General features: G+C 36.7%; 1 long non-coding RNA gene across 6 annotated transcripts; it reads left to right on the top strand.

Annotated features, from left to right (window-relative positions):
• Positions 1-455: 455 nt before the first annotated feature.
• LOC113314132 lies at positions 456-2,940 on the top strand. 6 transcript variants are annotated; one of them, XR_003342290.1, is made up of 7 exons: positions 457-569; positions 652-744; positions 944-1,130; positions 1,310-1,355; positions 1,557-1,646; positions 1,783-1,883; positions 2,476-2,940. It is a non-coding gene; the product is annotated as an uncharacterized LOC113314132 (long non-coding RNA). The 6 variants fall into 6 exon arrangements; XR_003342288.1 differs by having other exon boundaries at positions 944-1,181; XR_003342289.1 differs by having other exon boundaries at positions 458-569; positions 944-1,081.
• The last annotated feature ends 20,903 nt before the right edge of the window (positions 2,941-23,843 follow it).

Here is a 23,843-nt window from a genome sequence, read left to right as displayed (position 1 = left end):
AACGCCTGATCCCAGGCATAATGTTTATGAACGCGCGACCAAATATACTCTTTTTCCACTACGTCACGTGATGGACTAAACCCAAATTTGATTTTTTTTTAGTCTTTGGTTATACTCGCACCAATGTGGACGCTTTTGGACGAGAAAAAGAAAGAAATGAGCTGTTTTGTTTGTATGTAGAAGGAGAAGATCAGACCATGTTTTCTTTCGGAAAACTACCAATTAAATATGACGCAGTTGACAAAGAGTGGTCGGGATGGGTTCTTGAAAAGACAATTAGTGGTCGTGATGTTTTAATCCATCCGGAGAAAATCTGCAGGGTCAGTTTCCAAAGGTGTACATTGGTCCACCGTCCTTTGTACTTCTGCATTAGACACAGAAGGGTCGGAAAATCGCTGCAATTTGGATCCACAGGTACGTGTAAAAAACTCCTTATATTTCTCCCTGTTTTTCCCTACGTGTAGTTCTTGGAAACTTCGTATAACTTCCTCAATTGAGAGATAACTGCAAATCAGTTCCAATCGTTTCCCCTAATTAGTTTTGTTCTTCCGACTACGAAGAAGAGACGTGTGAGTTCAATTTTAATTTCCCTATTCCCAAAAATTCCTATCTGTTGATTTTAATTTTGTTCTCTCATTGTTTGTTTTGCAGATTTTGTTCTCTCAATTGCTAGAAACATGGTGAGGTTTAGGAGGGAGACAAATCCACTAAATAGTGGTATTGGCGGTCGATTTTAAAACTTACGTAAGTATGCTCGGCCAGCGTTTGATCATTAAATTTGATGTTGAGGTTGATAGACATGGGATAATCATTTTATTTGCTTAGCATCTTCATAGTAACATTTGTTGTACAAACATTTTTCGATGGGCCTGTTACAGTTCAATGATTTATCGATCGCCCAATACTGAGTCTATTTGGTGATTTTTGTCTTTTCTTTAAGGAGTACCGAATCCTTTTCTGACGAGATTTCCATTTCTGATTTACGGATTTTGGTTATGGGGTTTCACGTACCTCCTCACAAAAGACAGAAGAAAATACGCATATATATCTGTCTGCTCTCCAACTCCCCGTGTTCTCATGGGTATTCCTGCTCTCCTAAATATATTTTTTCAATCTCATTTGACTTGGTGGTATTATTTCTCTCGCGGATTCTTTTTTCTTTTCTTTTTTCCACTGATCATGTGAGAATTATTATCATTATTTTTATTTTATTTTTGGTTGCATTCATGTTTTGGTTGCTGCTGGGGTTTACCTTACTTCATATATATATTTATTCTAACCATTGTAGAAGTTTCCTTTCCTGACTCAGTTGTTTTCAATTCCTTACTGCTGGGTTTAGGGCCCTCAACCATACCGTGAGTCTTCCTTCTTTTCAAAAGAGTTTGTGATCTGATTTTTTTTTCCAGACGTGAACGTTATGGCTAAGGTTGATTGTGTGATGCTATTTATTTGGATTGTTGGAATTTATTTGGATGATACAAGGACAGTAAAAATAGGTTCCCCTAATTCTTTTAATGATTTCTGTAAGTTTCTTAGTTCTTTATCGTTTGTTGCAGGACGGCCTTTCCAGGGGTGTTTCAGATGTGATTTATGAATTCTCTACTAGGGATGGTGCAACACTTGACAGGCATATGGATGTCGACAAGGTCTGTTTTTCAATTTGGCAAAGATATACATAATTTTAGATGATCCATATAGGCACTTACATCCTTTTGGATTCAAATTCTTAGTTATTTGAGGGTTCAAAAGTTATTCGATATATTTCGATGTTGCTGACTGCAGGTTTGATCCGGAGCAGTATATGGTGCAGAAGTAGGCAGGTTTGATCCGGAGCAGCCTAGATTTGAAAAAGGAATGCGGCCACAAAAGCAAGTAACAATTTGGTAATACTATCTGCAACTTTTCTTACTATCTTTTAATTATCTTATGCTGGCATTCCACCACATTATTTTTGCCCCTCTTTTTTTTTTAATTTGTTTGGTTTGTTACAGATTCCAATTTCAGTTTTCTGCCGTATAACTGCAATCTATTGATTTAACCTTGGAAAGATTTTATGAACACTCTTTTTTATTTATAATTATTGATTGTTTTGCGGATCATGAGTATTTTGTTCTTTTTCTGTTTTTATGCTTAATCGTATTGTCGTTTTTCTGGCCTATAATTATTCTCAAATCATCGGGCGCTTGGGTATTTTAAAGCTCAAAACCGTTGAGTAATTGATTTGGTACTGCAGCTTTACAAACAATTTTGATCGAATTAAAGTGGGAAAAAATAAATGTGAACATCTGTGTTTCTATCGGTAATTATTTGGGTGTGATTGTTTGTTATGAAATTAATGTGCATTTTGGGGGTTCTACATCAGAACCACCAAAATGCATTCATACTTTCCACTGCTCTGCTCTGACATGATTCTATTATGGTTTTTCCATTTTCTTTCCCCTTTCAACCCATGTTAATTTTGTTTTGTTTTTGCAGGTTTGCAATGGATGTACAAAACAAGTGGGAACATATGGAAATGAGTACGTTTGCTGATCATGCATTGAGAATCTATTTGAATTTTTGGTCTACCTTGATGAAAGTTTGTGTATTGTTTGAAGGAAATGCAGGTTCCATGTCAAATTTGGTTAATGAAAAATGTCCAATAGTAGAGATTTTGTGTTGTATTGTTAGTTAGTAAGTTTGTTGATTACTGCTACCCTCAAAGAAGCGCTAAAAGTTTTTGGAAGTGTCAGTTAGGATTAAATATAAAAAATCATTTTTTGAATGTGCTCATAGGGACTCCTGGAGTGCTACAGGGTGCTGCAATATCACTGCATGTTGGTAGTAATTGCAGTTATATTTATGCCCTTTTGTTTTGCCTCACTTATTGTGTAAGTGAGAGTCGTGTCATGAAATTTATCTATTTTGTTAATAAATCATCACAATTTATTCATTGTTAAATTTTTAATTTCATTACCTTAATTTAGTGGTTCTAAAATGTTCTCAAAGGATGTTTGTTTCGTATCCATTCTGGAGACAAATTGGTTATTTATTCTTTTTCCTCATTTAATTTCCCTTGATTCCATTAACTGTCATGTACTGTCCGGAATGTAATGGTACCAAACATGGAAATTGGTAATTTGCTTAAAAAGTTTGTAACATTTGGTTTATTCTGCAACCTCTCCCTGTAATCTTTTTAGCTGTTGTTGCCTGAGGAAATTTATGTCTCTTTTTTCTTCACTTTTGTTCGTGCTCTTCAATCTAGATGAGGACTTTTTTTTAATCTGTACTGATGTTCTCTCTATCTTTGCAACGCATGCAGTACTAAACTTACTTAATTCGATTGCTGTTCTCTCTATCTTTGCAAAGCATGCAGTACTAAACTAACTTAATTCGAGTATGTGTTTACAGTCGTAAACTAAATTACGTATCTGTTTACCGTCATTTATGTTTTTCATTTCGATTTTCCTTTGTCGTCTTATAGTTTGTTTGCAGTACTAAACTAACTACTTTTTTTTAACGTCATAAGTTCCTCAATGGCAATGTAGTAAGGCTATCCATACAAAAATTGTTGGCTAGAATGGATGGTATTGGTCTTGCATGCATAAGAATGATGTGAAACCAAACTTGACGCCCAGAGCCGAGTACGCAATGCATTTGTAAGTTTATTTACCTTCCAGTTTTTTTATTTAGTGCCTGTTGTGCTTTGAACTTAAAGTCCGAAAATGCTACACCGTAATATTGGTTTTAGCTGTTTATAATGCAGTGTGAAAATGAAGCTATTTTGAAAATGCGGGTACAAACTATACATGAATAAAGTTCGTTCCAATCTACAGACCATGCTCACTTTGAAACCATCCACAAAAATTTGTTAGTGATGCACGTATTCTGTACATTTAATTAACGTCATTGTGCACCGCTACTGTTCTTCAATTATTCAATGAAGGCCAAGGTATTTGGAATGAACATACGTCATTTTTAGAAGGAAACAATTCAAGAATAGTAACTTTATTTGTACCAAATGATTCAAATGCATGCTATCTAGAAAATAATCCACCATATTAAAGAATTTCGACGTTGCGAGCCAGAAGTATGAGACATGCTGACAGCGGGGCCAAATCATAAAGTCCCACGCGCCAAAGGCGCACGAGAGGTTGAGCCCAGGCCGAAGGCCTGGGTGATACCCTAGTTATGTCTATAACCTCATTAAACTTCAATCTCAAATTAGGCTTCAGCATGTCCATTAACCTATCAAGACCCATCTTAGTTCTAGCCATGTTTCTGAACTCAAATCCCTGTTCAGATAACAACACCTTTACCTTAATATTTCTCATAGGAAATTGGTCATGTTCCACATCAGGAAGCTGGTCATGTTTACTATCATTGATACAACAATCAAAAATCAAATCAGAAAATCATATAAACCCTAGAAAACAAATAAAAATACAAACCCTAAAAAATCTAATACAAACCCAAGAAAAATCAAATCACATAGAATCGAAAACAAACTGATAGATTTCAAAATCGAAACGAATTTGAAAATCAATTCTAACAATCCCTAGAAATTGAAAGGGAAATTTCAACACAAACTTTTGTAACAGAACAACACAAAAATCCACTAACATGCATTGTTCGATTGTGAATAACCCTTAGGGTTTGTCAGTTACCTTATTTTTGGTCGTTTGTCATCTGGTGTTTCTGTAACCTCAATACTTCGTCTCTCCTTTGGTCGATTAGGTTTATCCATGTTTAACATAATCTGTGTAACCCTAGGTTAAGAAGAATCGAAACGGAGGAACATAGAGAAGAATGGGAAAATAGAGAGAGAAAACACAGAAAATAAAAGAGGCTGAAGAAGAGACCAGAAGATTATGTCTCTTATATATCTTTTCCCGGTTGTTGGTTTACCTAGCTCTCATCTTTTCCATTAAACGTCTTCCGGATCTAATTTTTTTTTGAACGAAGGCACACCTTATATTACATAGAACGGTTCAGTACATCATTTGCTAAGTAAGGAATTAACATGTCAGGTGGATTGTACCACCATTCCCCACAAAGCTGTTCTTTTCTAGCAACTTTTGCTAAAGCATCAACTAACTTATTACAACCTCTATAGACAAACACACAAGACCAGAGAGAGTTAATGTTACATATATTTATACACTTTCTAAGTAATGACATACTCTGCCAAGGAGGAAGAGAAGATTGTTGCCTGACATAAGAGATGATATTCAGATTATCAGTTTCAAACACAACATCACACCAACCATTAACACTTGTCATTTCCATATCTTCAAATAATGCCCTAGCTTATGCCTGATGAATATTTATAGCTCTTGTTACTGTTGATTTTCCAGCCACAAAATGTCCTGCATAGTTTCTTATTATTATACCAATACCAGCAAATAAGGAAGTACAACTGTAAGAAGCATTGATATTGATTTTCAGAGCATTTAGAACAGGGGGTTTCCAGGTGTCATTCACAATGGGTCTAATAGAAACAAGGGAGCAAGATAATTGTGATGTACTATGTAAATGATGTTTTGCAATGTAAGAGCTAACTTGATGTATGACAGTAATATGATTAGGAGTAATATTACTAAAGATAACACTACATCTATGTTTCCAGATGAAATGCAAAATGCAAATTATGATATGTATAAGATGAGGGGTATTGTGAATGTTTATCTGGGAATCATGAGACTGCCAACTTTGAACCCAAGAAAGAACTGAAGAATGTTGCAGCATTGAAGAGTATTGTTGAGGACAAAAGTATCTCCAAATAGCTTGAGTAAAAGGATAATGTAAGAACATGTGATCAATATCTTCAGTATTTGATGAATCGCAGAGGATACAATGGTTGTCATTAGAAATCAGATGCCTGAATAACCTGGCCTTAACTGGCATAGCATCATGAAGACATTTCCACCAAAAAATCTGGAACTTATATGGCATTTTCAACTTCCAAAATTTTAACCAAAACTGAGGCGACAAATTCAAAGTAGAACTGCTGATGTTATCTTGTTCGCACAACATTTTGTAGGTTGAAGCAGTAGTAAAAATACCAGAAGCAGTATAAGGCCAGATTAACTTATCTTTTTGATCCATATGAAATGGGTATAGTAAGAATCAAATCTACCTGAGATGAAGTAAAAAGATGCCGAAGAATAGAAATGTTCCACTGACCAGATCGAGCATCTATTAGCTGAGAAACCCACTGATAGTCCGAAGTGTTTAAATCATTCCAATCCTGAAGTGTTGTTGATAAAGTTGGAATCCAATTAGAAGTCCAAATGTTAATACTGCTGCCATTTCCAACTTCCCATGTAGCATATTTAAGAATAATTTGAAGCCCCTGACAAATACTCTGCCACACCCAGCTGGAATTTACTGAATCTGGAGGAGGGAAGAACTGCAAATCATTATGGGGAAAGTATTTTCCTTTCAAAAATTTTCCCCACAAAGCATCCTGGCTATGGAGCAATTGCCAAGCCAATTTAGCTAAGAAAGCATAATTATAATTTCCTAGATGCTTCATACCTAAACCTCCAAGTCGTTTAGGAAGGCGCATTTTGTCCCAAGAAATCAGGCGAGGAGGATTATGATTGTTGCAGTTATGCCACCAGTATTGCCTTTGGATTTTGTCCATATGATTAATCGTAGAATCTGGTAACTTGAAGATTTGCATCTGGTACATTGACATTGTGCTTAACAAATTGTTGACTTAAGTAGTCCTGCCAGCTTGGTTAACAATCTTACTATGCCAACTTTGTAACCTGTGGCACATGTTATTCAAAATTCCTCGACAGTTTTGTTGTATAGACCTACGCATCAACAAAGGAATACCCCAAGTATTTTTCTCCAACACCCATTTGTTTCAAATGTAGAATACCATTTATGCTTGTTTTCTGAGAGTTAACAATATGCTTACCGAAGAAAATTGTCGACTACTGCATATTGATCATCTGGCCTGAAGCTTGACCAAAAGAATGAAAAAGCTCTTTCAAGTGATTCATTTGAGTAGAATTTGCCTGGAAAAATAGTAAACAGTCGTCTGCAAAAAATAAATGATTAATTGCAGGACAATGTTTATTAATTTTCAAACCATGAAGAAGTCCAATATCCACATTATGTTGTAATAATCTAGAAAAAGCTTCCATTATAAACAGGAACAAATAAGGGGATAAAGGGTCCCCTTGTCTAAGGCCACGAGAAGGAGTGAAACTAGCTGAAGGAGAACCATTGATGAGTAAAGAAATATCAGTTGTTGTAATGCACTGTTCAATCAGCTGTATCCAGTCCAAATGAAAACCTAACTGACGAAGAATATCTAACAAAAAAGACCACTCTACCCTGTCGAAATCTTTCGACATGTCTAATTTAATACCAACAAGAGCCTTGTTAATCTTTTTAGTCTTCATAGTGTGCAATAATTCATGAGCAATAATCACATTATCATGAATATGCCTACCAACAACATAAGCAGTTTGAGTAGGAGATATGATTTTTGAAAGAAAAGGCTTTAATCTGTTAGCAATAATTTTTGAAATAATTTTATAGCTAACATTACAAAGACTAATGGGTCTATAATTAGAAGGTGATTGAGGGTATTGAATTTTTGGAGTCAAGACTTGATAGGTATGGTTTATGGCTCTAAGCATATGTTTGTGAGTGAAAAAATATTGAACCATAGAAATTACCTCAGTTCCAATTGTATCCCAGCACTGTTGGTAAAATGCATCTTGGAACCCATCATTTCCTGGCGAAGCCCAAGGTCTGATATTGAAAACCACTTCTTTAATTTCTTCGGCATCTGGAACACGAATAAGATGATGATTCTCTGTCTCAGAAATACAAGGAGTGAACATCTGCAAAATATCTTGGTGAGGATGAGGAGCAGAAGTAGTGGTTATTGCAGTATAGTGGGTTAAGAAAATCTTCTCAATATCTGTTCTAGAATCATACCATAAACCTAAAGGTCCTCGAATAGCATTAATGTATGATCTTCGCTTATTAAAATTGGCCATAGAATGAAAATAAGAAGTATTCTTATCAGCTTCAAGAAATTTTTCACCAGCTTGTTGCATGAAATATACTTTTTGAATGGAAAGCCAAGTTTGCAGATTATTACTTAGATATTGAACCTCAGGATGAGTAGCAGGCATGTTATTATCAAAACAATGTTGGAGTTGTGATTGACTCTGATGAAGATTAGCTTCTATATTTCCAAAATGGAGTTTTTTCCAAAGTTGAAGCTGAGTTCTAGTGTACTTGAGTTTACTAGAAAAACGATACAAAGGAGATCCCAAAAAATGATGCTGCCGACTCTGATTAATAGTTGTACTGCAAGAAGGAATTTGAAACCAGCACTTGTACAACTTAAAAGGAGACTGCTTCTTGTAGGTTGGAATGGTATGCAGAATAATGGGACTATGATCAGATGCAATGGGAACTAGATGCTGAAGATGAGATGCAGTGTAATTATTAATCCATAAAGTGTTCACTAAAGCTCTATCAAGTCTAATAGAAACATGAGCATCACCATATCTATGATTAGACCAAGTAGTATCTGAACCAGTATAACCCAAATCCAGTAAACCAAGTTGCTGAAAAAAATCTCTAACATGTCTAGCATGATGAGGATGAGAAGCTACACTATGAGTTTCATAATCATGCATCGTAAAATTCAAATCACCAAGAACTACCCAAGGAAGATTAACATAGCTTTGCATATCCAAAATATATCTCCATTGACAATCATTATCAGAGGCATTGTGAGCTCCATACATGAAGGTGATTAAAAAATCAGGAAAATTATCATGAGTGTGAACAATTACCTGAACGGTATCAGAGGTTGTATACATGATTTCTAAGTTGATACCTTCTTTCCAAACAATAACAATTCCGCGAGAAAGACCAATAGCAGAATGAAACCAAAAATTGGGATATCTAGTGTGGGTAAGATATAGTCTCATAGTGTCAGGTTTAGCTCTAGTTTCAGATAAGAAAAAAACATCAGTATCATGATTGTTTAAACAAAATTTAAGATAATCCCTAGTATGTGGATTTCCTATACCTTGACAATTCCAAAAAATTATTTTCATGTCGGAAATGAGAATAAACGGAGTAGAAAAAGTACAAATAGAAGAATGAAAAAGTAAAACAGAAGAAAAAACAAATAAAATAAAACTGAAATTAGAGTAAAAGATTAAAGAAGAAAATAGAGATACCTGTTGAACATCATCAGGGTGCATAGCTCTTGCTGCAATGTCCCTATCAGTTAGCTCAACTTGATAGTCATTCTGTTGATGACTAGTAGATGCTTGAGCTAAATCATCAGGAATCTGAACTGGTAAAGCATGATTATAGTTTACATGATCCTCAGAGATAACCGAGTCATTAGTGCGAGTTCTCTTGCGTCTAACAAAAGTGTTACAACCAGAAGTGCTAGCAGTAGAGATCTGCTTCGAAGGGTGAGGAACAACTCGATCTGCTGGTGCTAAAGAGGAGTCTGATTGAGAATCAGTGGATGTAAAGTACGAAACATGCATACCATCATAAGGTCCAAGTTGTTGTGAAGTAGAAGATTGATGTAGAATTGATCGCTTCTGATGACCATGATCAAGAAATAATCTAGCAATTTCTTGAGGACTTCTCTCAGGTAGATCAACATGTTCAACTTGAGGACCAAAATTTCTAACAGCTGATTCCATATTAATTCTTCTAGTTTTGCGATTATTACAAAGGTTAGCATCATGGTCTGGAACCTTGTGGTGTGGTTAAAAAAAAAAACACAAAAGACTTGCAAGTATACAAGGCCAAGTTTTAGTATAGAAGGTAAGAGAGGGATCAGTCCACATGGAGTAGGAGTGCTTAAAAACTTAACCTAAGCTGTCAATGAAGGATGCAAGCAATATGGCAGATGGGAAAGATGGGAAAACAGTTAACAAAGCAAAGCAAATGACATGTAATAAAAACAGCAAGGAACCAAGGCTGTAAGACAAGGGAAGGGGGGAGTTTGTGCTCTGATTTCAGTGCACAACAGCTACAAATTGCAAGAAATTAAACAAGCAAAACAGGTAAGGAGATAAACTGAACAGGAAGCAAACAGAACTGAATTATAAGTGACTGTAAAAGGGATTGTGGCTAGCTAAGGGCTTAGAATCCACCTTGTGTCCTAATCAGCAATGCAATTCTAGGTTGAAATTAGGATCTTAAGCATACATTAGAATGGGAGGAAAATCAGCTTGCTCATTGATATGCCCCTAGTATTGACTGTCTTTTGACAGCACAGTCAATCACAGGCATATCAGAGCACTGACTTCTTCCCATTGCTCAAGCAAGACAAGCATTAAGATGACTATCCTAGCAATTCATCATTTAACAGTGCACTAGGCTTCATCTGAGCCTTAGCTAGTGCAGTTTAGCTCATGCTAAGCATGTAAACAACATTAACATTCATCAATGATAATCTAAACACAATATACAGCATTGAAGATAAATCAAAACAACATACACAATCAACTGTTAACTGCATAAAGAACTGGAATTTGGAATTGCAAAATAAATTGTTTCAATTCTCTTCTGGCTAGTCCAGAGAGATATACCGTCCTCTTTTTTAGATAAACATAATTATACAAATATATACTCCAAAAATCCAAATTAGGTTCCAGCAACTTTCCCCCAAAAACAGAAATTAGGTAAAATTGATTTACCTAATTTAGATGAGATATTCACTCCAACTCGTCGACCCACTCTCCAATTTCTTCTCCTGGTTCATCTCTTGCTTCAATTTCTGCTTTAACATCACTTATATCCCCAATTTCTCACCTAGGGTTTCAGTGAGAAGAAAGGTGAGAAATTGGAGAAATTAGTGGCTGATAAAGAAATAGGACGTGTTGGCAATGATGGGTTTAGGTTTAGGGATGGTTTGGTGTCGTAGGGAGTGGTGGCGGTGAAGGCAGAGCAGGTGGAGAAGGTGGTGGTGGTCTGCAACAGGCATGGAGGGGGAGAGGTCGATGGAAGAAGGAGAAGGGAGTGTTTGGTAGGGGTATATGGCTCGGATGTTAGGGTGTTTGGCAGTTTCAGCGAGTGAAGATGTTATGCGATCCGGGCCGTAGGATGAGAAGATGGTAGGTAGATCTGACGGCGATTCGGAGGCAGGCGAGGAGCGACCGTCAGATGAAGGGATACAATGAAACGAACGGAACTTGATGGAGTTATGTACTGTAGTGTGAAGCAGATATATCAAACTTTGATGCACAGCAAGGGAGCGACCGTAGGATGTTTCTGAGAATAAATCTGACGGCTGAAATCCGAGACGGGTATGGATTTGGGTTTTAGGATTTTGGGTTTAGAATATGGGTTTGAGAAATGAGTTTGGTCTTGGAAAATCTTGAGCCAACTTCTTCTTTAAGAACAAATTTCTTCTTAAAGCCCATTTCTACCCTTTTTGGTCTTCCGCACATCATTCTTCACAGCTTCCTTGCGTAATTCCTCCCGACTTTTCACTATTTTTCTGCTCTTTTCGCTCCGCAACTCATCCAAACTTTATTTATTCCCTAAAAATGCAAAAATTAAGTAAGAAAAATATTTATTCTTGAAAACAATGAAAATACAGAATATGGGATAAAATGTAGAATTAATGCATAAAAGATGAGTTAGATGCCAATAAAAAGGGATAAATATATATAATATTTGGCACTCATCAAATACCCCCAAACCTGAATTTTACTTGTCCTCAAGTAAAACAAAACTAAGGAAATCCTACCTATACCACTGTCGCTGGTCTCTCGAATGCATTTAGCATATGCACTAAGCCTTTTAAACCAGTAAGTGTCCCTAGTGGACGAGTGAAGTCTCGTGACGGTTTGCTTAGAACGTACCTACAAAGTTCTAGGTCAAAATATAAGCTCAGATTCCATCAAATGTGACATGTGCAAGACAGTTTAAGCTCACAGCAAAATGGAGATGTCAATCTAGCTATCTAAGGCACAATCCTAGCACTGATAACAAAAAAAGACATGTGATAAGAGTGTAAAGTGTATCTACACATGTGTCTAGAATGACCTGAAGTTATGACTACTAATCATCAAGAGATAGTTTTTAGGCTAAGAACCGAATTCTAAGCCAAGCTAGCTGTCCGGCTTTACGAGAATTGTGAATGTTCACCCAATAAGTTGGTGATATTTCAGTTTACCCGCGTTATACATCGATGGCTGCACCCTCCTTGCTTATTACAAGACTATTTACAACAAAAAGATGACTCTGTACATGACTCTTATTTACATTGATTACTCTCTTTTATTTTGGAACAAGAGAGAACTATTGTCTTTAACATGACAAACATGGAATAAATATAATACTTGATTGATTTGATTTTTTTTTTTTTTTTTTTGATTTTTCTGAATTTTTCTGATTTTTTTTTTTTTTTTTTTTTTTTTTTTTTTGAAAAAATAACTTTGATCTTTACAACATAGTGACACTTTTGATACATGAACAAAAAGAAAAACATAATTACATGACTCTTAGCAAGAGGTGGCCCTTATCGAATGCATCCGGTCAAATTCTATGGTTGCTTTTCTTAACGTATCCTCCAACTTCTATCCCAGCCAACCAAAGAACAAGCTAGTCAAGTCTCATTCAGTATTCTAAAGTGATTGGCAATCTAACTTCCTATCAAACACCTTGAAGATCGAGGCTATACATGTATTGGTAGATCGTGCGCGTGCAAATTTCTTATCACTATGTGAATTGTGCTAGAATCAGGGTGCCTAAATATCTAGACTAAGACTCCTAAAAATTACATATTTGCACAAGAGTCAACATTTCAAGGTAAATGAGCTCCATTTTTATGTTTTTTTATCATTTTTTAATTTTTTTTAATTTTTTTTTTTTTTTTCAAAAAGAGGGAGTTCTGTTTTCAATTATGGCATATTATCAAAGTATCTACTTTTCACCCCCAAACCTAAACTAAACATTGTCCTCAATGTTTCAAAATATGAACAAAATTATAATACAACATATGAAGAGGATCATGTTGAGTAGAGAAAAAGGAAAGAGAATACCCGATTTCGGCGAAAGCAAGATTAGAACTCCGTTATTCAAGGAAAAAAAATCCAACATATTTCAGCCGAGATCTTATTGGATTAGCAAAATATATACACAAGGAACAAAAGGGTTTTAAGAAATTTTATCTACTGGATTATATACAAAAATTCACCATACACTAACAATCTAAAGAGTTGAGGATCAACCCAAAAGACAAAGTGTAGAGGTTTCAACAGCTTCACACAAATATAACAGGAAAGAAACGCAAGTGAAACTGTGAAACAAAATGAGCTACCCCCAAACCTGGATTTTTCAATGGATAAAATTTTGGAAACAAAATCTCGCAGTTTTGGGGGTTCCTCATGCACAAGATCTAACTCAAAGTGTACTTTGCTATGGACGGGCAAACATGCCATTTCCAACTGTGGTTCCTCAAAGATATTATATTTAGATGCAAAATGGTCCAAGAGGACTTGGGAAGCACACAGTTCCAAACCTAGATTAGGCATTCTCAGAAAAATTGGTTTTACAATATTGGTACAAACCAAATCTAGGTTGGGTGGAAGGCCATCAGATTGTGACTCATGTAGGAGAATAGGCACGTCATTATCAATCAAATCAAAATCTCCTAAATCATCTACACATGTCACATCATGCTCACAATCATCAATCAAATTAGCAAGTTCACAATCAGAATCATCAACATCATCAACAGATTTGTCCTCATGCATCGGCAATTCAATGGAAACATCATATGGAATACTAGAAGAGATATCATTCATTAAGGTATGGGCAGAGAAGCCTAATGTATTTGAACCCAAAGGTTCCATAACATCATCAGTATAGACATGTTCTTCTAATATAACATCATAATTATTATCATCCTCAACAAAACAAGAGTGTCCTCCCCTAAAAACTATAGTGTTTCTATTCCACTCATTTACCTCTAGATTAGGTTCATGTTCAATATGACTATCATGAGTAGGGTTAAAAACACTATTTTGATAATTAATTTCATTAGGGATAACAATGCTGCTATGATCATTCAATGTATGCATTTCTAAACTAGCAGTGTTTTGTTTGAGGAGATTGATGTTTTCCATTATAGATTGCATACAAGGGCTCATGTGAAATTGTTCGTCCTCCCCTTGTGGTGATTGATACATGGGTGCATGGTCGTTAGGGTCTATAAATGGTTGATCGCAACCTTGAAAAGGTTGATTATGGTCCCAATAACCACCATCATAATAATCTGTAGGTTCTACAAACCTTGGAATTTCTCCAGTCCGCCTAAATTCATGGAAAATATAGCAATTCGCAATAGTGTGGTCTAAGCCATCACATGCGGGACAAGGATAGATTTCAGGTTGCCTAGGAAAGTTAGATGTGACAGATTCCTCATGTGCTTGCTTTTCTAAAGCTGCGACTCGAGCTTTTAATTGATCCATAAGTGATGATTGTGTGAGTGAGGCTCTAGCAGAATGTTCATTTTCACGTTGCGATGAATGATGCATGTATGAATAGTCATTAGGGTTCATGTATTGCGGCTCGGGACTTTGAAAATGTCCATAATAATTCCTATGACTATTGACATCATGGTCCGTGGAAGGTTCATAACGTGAAGTTTGTCCATATGCAAGTTCTCTAAGGGATTTGTTGTACTCCCCAACTGTAGAAAAAGATCTATTCATGATTGGATCAAAAGCTAAGTAAAGAATGTACAAAGCTCAGAATTTGGTTTTTAAAGGGTTTGGATTTTTGGTGGGAGCAAAAAAAAAAAAAAAATTTGGTTGTTAATGTGGGAGCAAAATAAAATTTGGTTTTAAAATTTGGGAGCAAGTAAAAATTTTGGTTTTTGAATGGGAGAGAAAATATTTATTTATTTATTTATTTATTTTAAAAGAAAATAAAATTTGGTTTTTGAATGGGAGCAAGCCCACTGTTGGTTTTGTGTTTGCTTTGGCTCAGCTGGTTTGAAAACGTTTGGTGAAACTGAGTCCAAAATCTCGGCCTAGAATTTGGGTACTCGGCCCACTAACGAGTTAACCTAGCGTGATCGGTTACAAGCTCAGCTGGGTTTAAAAACCCAGAATACAAAATACCAGTCCAAATTAAACAAGCTCACAAAAATTAAATACAAGCCCACAAAAATTAATTACAAACCCAACAGAAAATAAAAAGCCCAAAAATTGGCTTTAATATTACAAGCCCACAATTAAAAATTGGAAGCCCACAATTCGGGTTCTCTGAATGGGTTTACCTTTTTAGCACAGCCCAGCTGCTCTGATATTGTTGCAAAAACCCAGTTGGGCTTTGGTTCTTTTCCTTGGTGGCGTCCCAGCAGAGGAAAAACTGGTTCAGAACAGCAGGTCCAACAGCAAATGAAGTGAAGCAGATGCAGATGCAAATGCTATGCAGTGAAATGCAAAAATAGCTAATAAAACTACTAGAGAAACAAACCCGAGTCCCCGGCAGCGGCGCCAAAAACTTGGTGTGGTTAGAAAAGACACACAAAAGACTTTCAAGTATACAAGGCCAAGTTTTAGTATAGAAGGTAAGAGAGAGATCAGTCCACAGGGAGTAGGAGTGCTTAAAAACTTAACCTAAGCTGTCAATGAAGGATGCAAGCAATATGGCAGATGGGAAAGATGGGAAAACAGTTAACAAAGCAAAGCAAATGACATGTAATAAAAACAGCAAGGAACCAAGGCTGTAAGCCAAGGGCAGGGGGGAGTTTGTGCTCTGATTTCAGTGCACAACAGCTACAAATTGCAAGAAATTAAACAAGCAAAACAGGTAAGGAGATAAACTGAACAGGAAGCAAAACAGAACTGAATTTATAAGTGACTGTAAAAGGGATTGTGGCTAAGCTAAGGGCTTAGAATCCACCTTGTGTCCTAATCAAGCAATGCAATTCTAGGTTGAAATTAGGATCTTAAGCATACATTAGAATGGGAGGAAAATCAGCTTGCTCATTGATATGCCCCTAGTATTGACTGTCTTTTGACAGCACAGTCAATCACAGGCATATCAGAGCACTGACTTCTTCCCATTGCTCAAGCAAGACAAGCATTAAGACGACTATCCTAGCAATTCATCATTTAACAGTGCACTAGGCTTCATCTGAGCCTTAGCTAGTGCAGTTTAGCTCATGCTAAGCATGTAAACAACATTAACATTCATCACATATGATAATCTAAACACAATATACAGCATTGAAGATAAATCAAAACAACATACACAATCAACTGTTAACTGCATAAAGAACTGGAATTTGGAATTGCAAAATAAAATTGTTTCAATTCTCTTCTGGCTAGTCCAGAGAGATATACCGTCCTCTTTTTTAGATACAACATAATTATACAAATATATACTCCAAAAATCCAAATTAGGTTCCAGCAACTTTCCCCCAAAAACAGAAATTAGGTAAAATTGATTTACCTAATTTAGATGAGATATTCACTCCAACTCGTCGACCCACTCTCCAATTTCTTCTCCTGGTTCATCTCTTGCTTCAATTTCTGCTTTAACATCACTTATATCCCCAATTTCTCACCTAGGGTTTCAGTGAGAAGAAAGGTGAGAAATTGGAGAAATTAGTGGTTGATAAAGAAATAGGACGTGTTGGAAATGATGGGTTTAGGTTTAGGGATGGTTTGGTGGCGTAGGGAGTGGTGGTGGTGAAGGCAGAGCAGGTGGAGAAGGTGGTGGTGGTCTGCAACAGGCATGGAGGGGGAGAGGTCGATGGAAGAAGGAGAAGGGAGTGTTTGGTAGGGGTATATGGCTCGGATGTTAGGGTGTTTGGCAGTTTCAGCGAGTGAAGATGTTATGCGATCCGGGCCGTAGGATGAGAAGATGGTAGGTAGATCTGACGGCGATTCGGAGGCAGGCGAGGAGCGACCGTCAGATGAAGGGATACAATGAAACGAACGGCATTTGATGGAGTTATGTACTGTAGTGTGAAGCAGATATATCAAACTTTGATGCACAGCAAGGGAGCGACCGTAGGATGTTTCTGAGAATAAATCTGACGGCTGAAATCCGAGACGGGTATGGATTTGGGTTTTAGGATTTTGGGTTTAGAATATGGGTTTGAGAAATGAGTTTGGGCTTGGAAAATCTTGAGCCAACTTCTTATTTAAGAACAAATTTCTTCTTAAAGCCCATTTCTACCCTTTTTGGTCTTCCGCACATCATTCTTCACAGCTTCCTTGCGTAATTCCTCCCGACTTTTCACTATTTTTCTGCTCTTTTCGCTCCGCAACTCATCCAAACTTTATTTATTCCCTAAAAATGCAAAAATTAAGTAAGAAAAATATTTATTCTTGAAAACAATGAAAATACAGAATATGGGATAAAATGTAGAATTAATGCATAAAAGATGAGTTAGATGCCAATAAAAAGGGATAAATATATATAATATTTGGCACTCATCACCTTGCATTTAGGACAAAGCTTGTGTGGTTGTTTTTCAAAAAAGAAACCCACCCAACGAGAAATTCCTGCAGCATTGACAGCATGAATTCCTTGAATCAGTGGAGTGATCACTTTGATCATAACTAAAGCTCTAAACTTACTAGAAGTGGTAGGAGTTACACCATCAGGTTCCACAACAACTGTATTACCAACAATATTACCAAAAAGCTTAGGAATTTCTGAATAAGTGAATTCATGTAGAAGGTATTTAAACTCAAGCCAAAAGGGAGAGGTGTCGAAGTTAAGTTTTTGGTAAGGAAAAGAGGGATGCCAGTCACGAAGAACTATAAGATAACCATCAAAGTTCCAAGCTCCTCCAAACAAAATAGCATCCTTATCTTCCACAGTAGTAAATCTTATGGCAAAAATATTAGTGTCTAGTGATCTAACCATAAGTTGCCATTGATCATTTCTCTTCAGATGAGACCAAATAAACTTGGTTGCTTTCTCAGCATCCTGCCAAACCATAATTCCAGGTGCAAATAACTTACCATCAAGACAAATTTTCCAATCTTTGATAGCCTGAGATAAAGCAGTAGCAGAATATGTAATAACTCGAGCTTTAGCAGGACTATCCCCTAAATTGATGTCTTCCATTTGAGAAGAGATATTATGGATGTAATCAGACATGATGATAAATGGAAGGTGAACAGGGTAGAGGAAGTTATGATGGTGAAGATCGAATCATGAACATGTAAAGTATTTAAAGAGAAGTTTAAGTATATGGGTGTCAAAAAAATATAAAGATAGTTGATGAGTATTGAAAAGGGATAAGGGAAAAACCGAACAGATGTTAAAGTTACAGGATATGATGTGTGATGATAAAATTGAAAGTAACAATAACCAATCTGATAGAACCAGATAAGAATAGATATTAATACCCGCACATATTCATACTGATGATGCACCACTGTATTGAATACAAGCCAACAAACACCTAACCAATGAAACAAGATCCAACTAATGGGAAGGGACATTACTGCAACCCCTGATGGTGACAACAAGCTTTTAAAGCTGCATAAAATGGAAGATGAAAACAAAGTGAGAATACAAACAATAAAACTAGAATCAAACGTGATTGAATTATTAAAGAAATATCAAATAAGAGCAGGAAGAAGGATTGAATTGTATAAAAAGAAGGAAAATCTTAAATCAACTGAAAACAAAAACCTAGAAGATGAGGATGAAATTAGGGTTCTATTATAGAGAAAGAAAAGAAAAAAAGGAGACCAGAGAATGAATCAGAAGAACAAGAAACATGATCGAATAAAGATTAGAAGGTACAAAAACAAAGATTAGCAGAAAGAATTGAGAGTTGACTAAGGTTGACTATAGTTGACTTTTCTCTTGACTTTCGCGTGTCAAGGAAAGAGATTAGCATGGTTTAAAACGAATATGTTTACTAGTTTCCGGATCTAATATATGAGATGAACGACTCATATTTTCCAAGCTGTGTCTCTAATTACGAAGTGTCAAACTTACCCTAGCCGTCTTTTATCAGATGGCCACCACGTTTCGACGATAAGAACGAGGTTGGAAAAATTAAATCCCAGTCGTCGAGTTTCATACATATCCTTAAGAGATATGCGGACCAAAACAAAACACGTGTCATGAAAAGACTAATCGTGGGAGATAAAATTGTGGCTCCACTATACGACACGTGTATAAAGTAACATCTGTAATCAACATTTTCTCCAAACATCTTTTGAACAGGTGTATAGTAGGATTCAAAAATCAGCAATGGAGTTAGAGCATATGGAGGATGTTAGGCTCCTTTTTGACTTGTGCTATTTTTTTCCAAAAAATCATCTCCAATGGAAATGTGTAGAGATATTGTGAAGATGATTTGGCAGGTAGCTAGATTAAGGAAAAGTCTATAACATGGACAACTAACATAATACAGATATAGGACAATTAATCCAGACCTTTGATCATTCCCATCTTCACCCCACTACCAATCCCAATGTTAGAATCATTCCCCTCTTCACCGTTAAGATTATGACACTTATTGTCCAAATTTTGGATTAGCCCCTGTTGGACTAGCTGTAGCAAGGTCGATTAATTAACGTTCTCTAACAGAACCTCTAGTTTCAGAGGATCACCTAAAGGATGTGAAGATATCTTTTCAGATTTTTTAAAGGTAAAGTTGGTTATTTGTTTCAACAATGTTGGTTAGATTTATTGGTGATATTTATCATAGTTACACAAGATGAAAAAGCTAGGATGCAAGAGATGAAAACACGTCTTCTTACAACTAACATATTGTCAGAACGTGAAGAAAAAAGAAAGAATGATTATATACAGACCGCCATATTAAACCATGTAAAAACTACCAAGACACAAAATCTGTGGACCCCACCACCCCAAAAGCAAGCAGGGGGTCCCATTGTTGGTATTGTGTGAGAGTGCGATTTTCTTTTAGTTCAAAATTTTGGTTCAAATAGAATTTTTGAAAAGGAAAGAATGATTCTATACAGACCGCCATATTAAACCCTGTAAAAACTACCAAGACACAAAATCTGTGGACCCCACCACCCCAAAAGCAAGCAGGGGGTCCCATTGTTTATATTGGGTGAGAGTGCGGTTTTCTTTTAGTTCAAAATCTCGGTTCAAATAGAATTTTTGAAAAGAAAAGAATGATTGTATACATACCGCCATATTAAACCATGTAAAAACTACCAAGACACAAAATCTGTGGACCCCACCACCCAAAAGCAAGCAGGGGGTCCCATTGTTGGTATTGTGTGAGAGTGCGGTTTTCTTTTAGTTCAAAATCTCGGTTCAAATAGAATTTTTGAAAAGGAAAGAATGATTCTATACAGACCGCCATATTAAACCATGTAAAAAATACCAAGACACAAAATTTGTGGACCCCACCACCCCAAAAGCAAGCAGGGGGTCCCATTGTTGGTATTGTGTGAGAGTGCAGTTTTCTTTTATTTCAAAATCTTGGTTCAAATAGAATTTTTGAAAAGGAAAGAATGGTTCTATACAGACCGCCATATTAAACCATGTAAAAACTACAAAGACACAAAATCGGTGGACCCCACCACCCCAAAAGCAAGCAGGGGGTCCCATTGTTGGTATTGTGTGAGAGTGCGGTTTTCTTTTAGTTCAAAATCTTGGTTCAAATAGAATGTTTTAAAAGAAAAGAATGATTCTATACAGACCGCCTTATTAAACCATGTAAAAACTACCAAGACACAAATTTACATCAGCTAACACTATTACAGAAACTATCAACTTATAGTGTTCACATTGGATAATTCAACACATAGAACTTTAATAATAGGATTCTTCTTTCCAAGCCTCAATAATAGGATTCTTCTTGTCGACTTAATTAAATAAAGAACAACATCTCTACAACCGTTCCAGTACCCGAGAAACAACTATCAAAAAGAGTTACATATTTGAATTCGTGATTTCCAAAGTGACTCCTCTCATCCTTCTACGACCCTTCCTGTTTTCCAGAGAACCCATAGACCGCCAGAGAACATCGTGGGATCACTGATAACTGCATGTTGGAATCCAAGCTGCGGCAAGAGTCCCTGAAATCGCCAATACAGATGGACAGTTGAAATCTATTACATCCCTAAGTACGTGAACGAAATCAGCCCTAAACGTACCTCTTCAATTCCACATAAGAATTCGTAGAGCCTCACTTTGTCTATCAGTGGAGTTACTATGTTCTACGCGAAGGGGGGGGAATATGAAATTGAAATCTCTCATTTATGACGAAGATCCCAACTGGTTGTTATTTCCATATTCATTACCTTGACATTTATGCCCACTTCCACAAGTGAAGGCCCGTGAACGGAAAATATGTGAACCACATCTAGATAACCTGTTCTGAGCCATCTCCTTTCTGAACAGTATGGGAGAAATCTGCAAGGACAGAGCCCAGATAAGAATAGATCATCGTGTTCAGATAAGAACAAATCATAAACTCTTAAGGAGGGAGCAAAGTTCATGCTTGTTTAGGGACCCTCTAAAATAAAGCCTTCTTGATATCCCGCAATCAGGGTTTTGATCATCGACCAGCATTCTCGGTTTCCTTTTGGTGACGTCTAGCTCGGATGTGTGGACATTCAAAGTCCATTTCTCTCACCCTTACATCCCTAAAAAGACTATCCTCATCGCTGATAACCCAAGTAGAACTATCATCTACTTTAATTTCTTGTTCATTAAAAAGGTTGTCCATTTTTCCCGCCGAGTATTTTTGGAAGAAAAGACGTATTTGTGGTGGATGCTTACATGAAGCGTTGATAACAGCATATGAGAAACAATTTTTTTTAAGTTTATCTTAAACGATAATTTGTTCTCTCGGTCCCTTATCTGTCCGACCTTTTTAGCCTTTAGTTTTCTCCTGCCTTTAGACGGTCTTCCAGATCCCTTGCGCCATGACGTCATGGGACCAATGTTATTGTCCAGTTATGGGACAATAAATCTTGATCTTTAATGACTCCCCTCTTTACCCCGCTTCTAATCCCCTTGCTAAAATCATTCGCAGATTTGGACAAGGCCGTGTTGTCCCAGCTATAGGCCCTTTCTCCCGGCTACGCATCTGTCCGATTAGGTTTTGTATTTGTTTCGAGTGCCGAGCAAGTTTGCATTTCTTTTAAGTCACAGTATATGAGGCTTTTGTTTTCAAAAAAAAAAATAAAAAATGACGGTTATCCTTATACAAGCCTGCCAACCCTAAAAACTAAACCCACACCGTCATTTTAACCATTGTCCAAAACCTAATTTTCGGGTGTGGCACTTTCGAACTAATTGAACGGACACAAAATACACCGCTTTCTTCCTCTTTTTCCCGTTCTTATCAGCCTATTTTATATGGGAAGAGTTAGATAATATAAGCTAACATAGAGTTTAAAGTTTAAACCACGATCGAAAGTTTCAAAACCACTATCCGGTGCAGGAGAATTAGTCATTGCAGAGTCTAGAGTTTAAAGTTTAAACCACGACCAAAACTTTAGAAACCAACATTCTGGTGGAGGAGGATTAGTCATTGACCGCTACAGATACCACCCTTACTTTACACTCCAAACGCATTCAATTCAGTTGATATTTTTCACTGTAACACGTTTACGAAACCTTATCCGCAGTTTTCGGTGATGCACTCGGTTAATGCAAAATCCATTATCTTGACATGCGCCTACTGTCAAGAAGTTAATTCCCATCAACGTCACTTTCAACCCTAAAATTTTAGAGTATTAGGGTGTCTGGAAAACACCAAGGGTGGAAATTGATGCTGCTGGATAACCACAGGTCCACAACGATACTCTCGTTGAAAACGGAAAGTACTAGGGATCCCTCGTTTTTTTACCCCATACTTTGACACCGTTGATTTTCTTTCTCACCCTGTCCCACCTGGAAAATCAGGGGTCCGCTTTGAGAATGCGTCAATGGAAATTTGACATATAATGGTCTCAAAGTTAAGTTTTGGGGTATAAAAGCGGGGGCTCCCTCGCATTTTCGGTTGAAACCCACACCGTCGGCAAACCGCGGTCTAAAGGGGAAATTAGCTGAGCGGGTCACTACAGAATCCATACGTCACACTATCTGCCATTTGGAAGATTTTCATATGAAACGGCAGACTATCAGCCATCCAACCTAATCCAAGATTTCCTCCTTATATATGTTTATTATAGGAGTCCGATTTGAGCAAAGTTTGCACCTTTGTGAACAGATAATTCCATAGTTCCGGTGAGTGTAGAATCGTTCTTATTTTTGATATTGTGGAAAACCCGAAAATGCTTTAGGCCCCAAAACTTTGTCCCCGTAACGTGTTATTATATTAGTGGCCAAATCGAATACTAATGAACCCACTTTTTACTCCAAAAGAAGGGAGGGAGGATAATGTGGGGTACGTAGCTAGGTTGAGATAAACATGGTTCTATTTTCCTTAAAATACACATAGATCTGTCCTTTCTAATTGATTTACCTGATCTATCAAAAGTAAAGAAGAATTTCGGAAGACATTCAAGAAAATCAAGAAAAAAATAATCAGTCTTTGATGTCTCCTTCTTGTTTCTCTTGAATGCCTTCGAGAATTCTTATCTACCAGTCGTTCATGCCTCCGTATTCCGATCAATCTGGAAGTGCCATAATATTTTCCTGATATTACGGCAAGAAGACATAATATTGATCTCAGTTTGATCGCCTTTTGTTGTTTTTTCTCTTCTCTTGTTTATCTAGGTGTCAACCTAGAATGTGTGTTCTTGTTAGTTTGAGTGTTTTCTCCTTGTATCCGCTTTTTCTCTTGTATTTCTGCCGGGGAGTGCTTTTTCTCGAAAAAAATCATCTTCAAAATTGGTTCTACGGACACCCAACGT

Source organism: Papaver somniferum, chromosome 9 (assembly GCF_003573695.1).
Source record: "Papaver somniferum cultivar HN1 chromosome 9, ASM357369v1, whole genome shotgun sequence".
Lineage (NCBI taxonomy): Eukaryota > Viridiplantae > Streptophyta > Magnoliopsida > Ranunculales > Papaveraceae > Papaver > Papaver somniferum.
The sequence above is the reverse complement of the archived record's forward strand: the minus strand, read 5'-3'. Positions and strand labels throughout refer to the sequence as shown.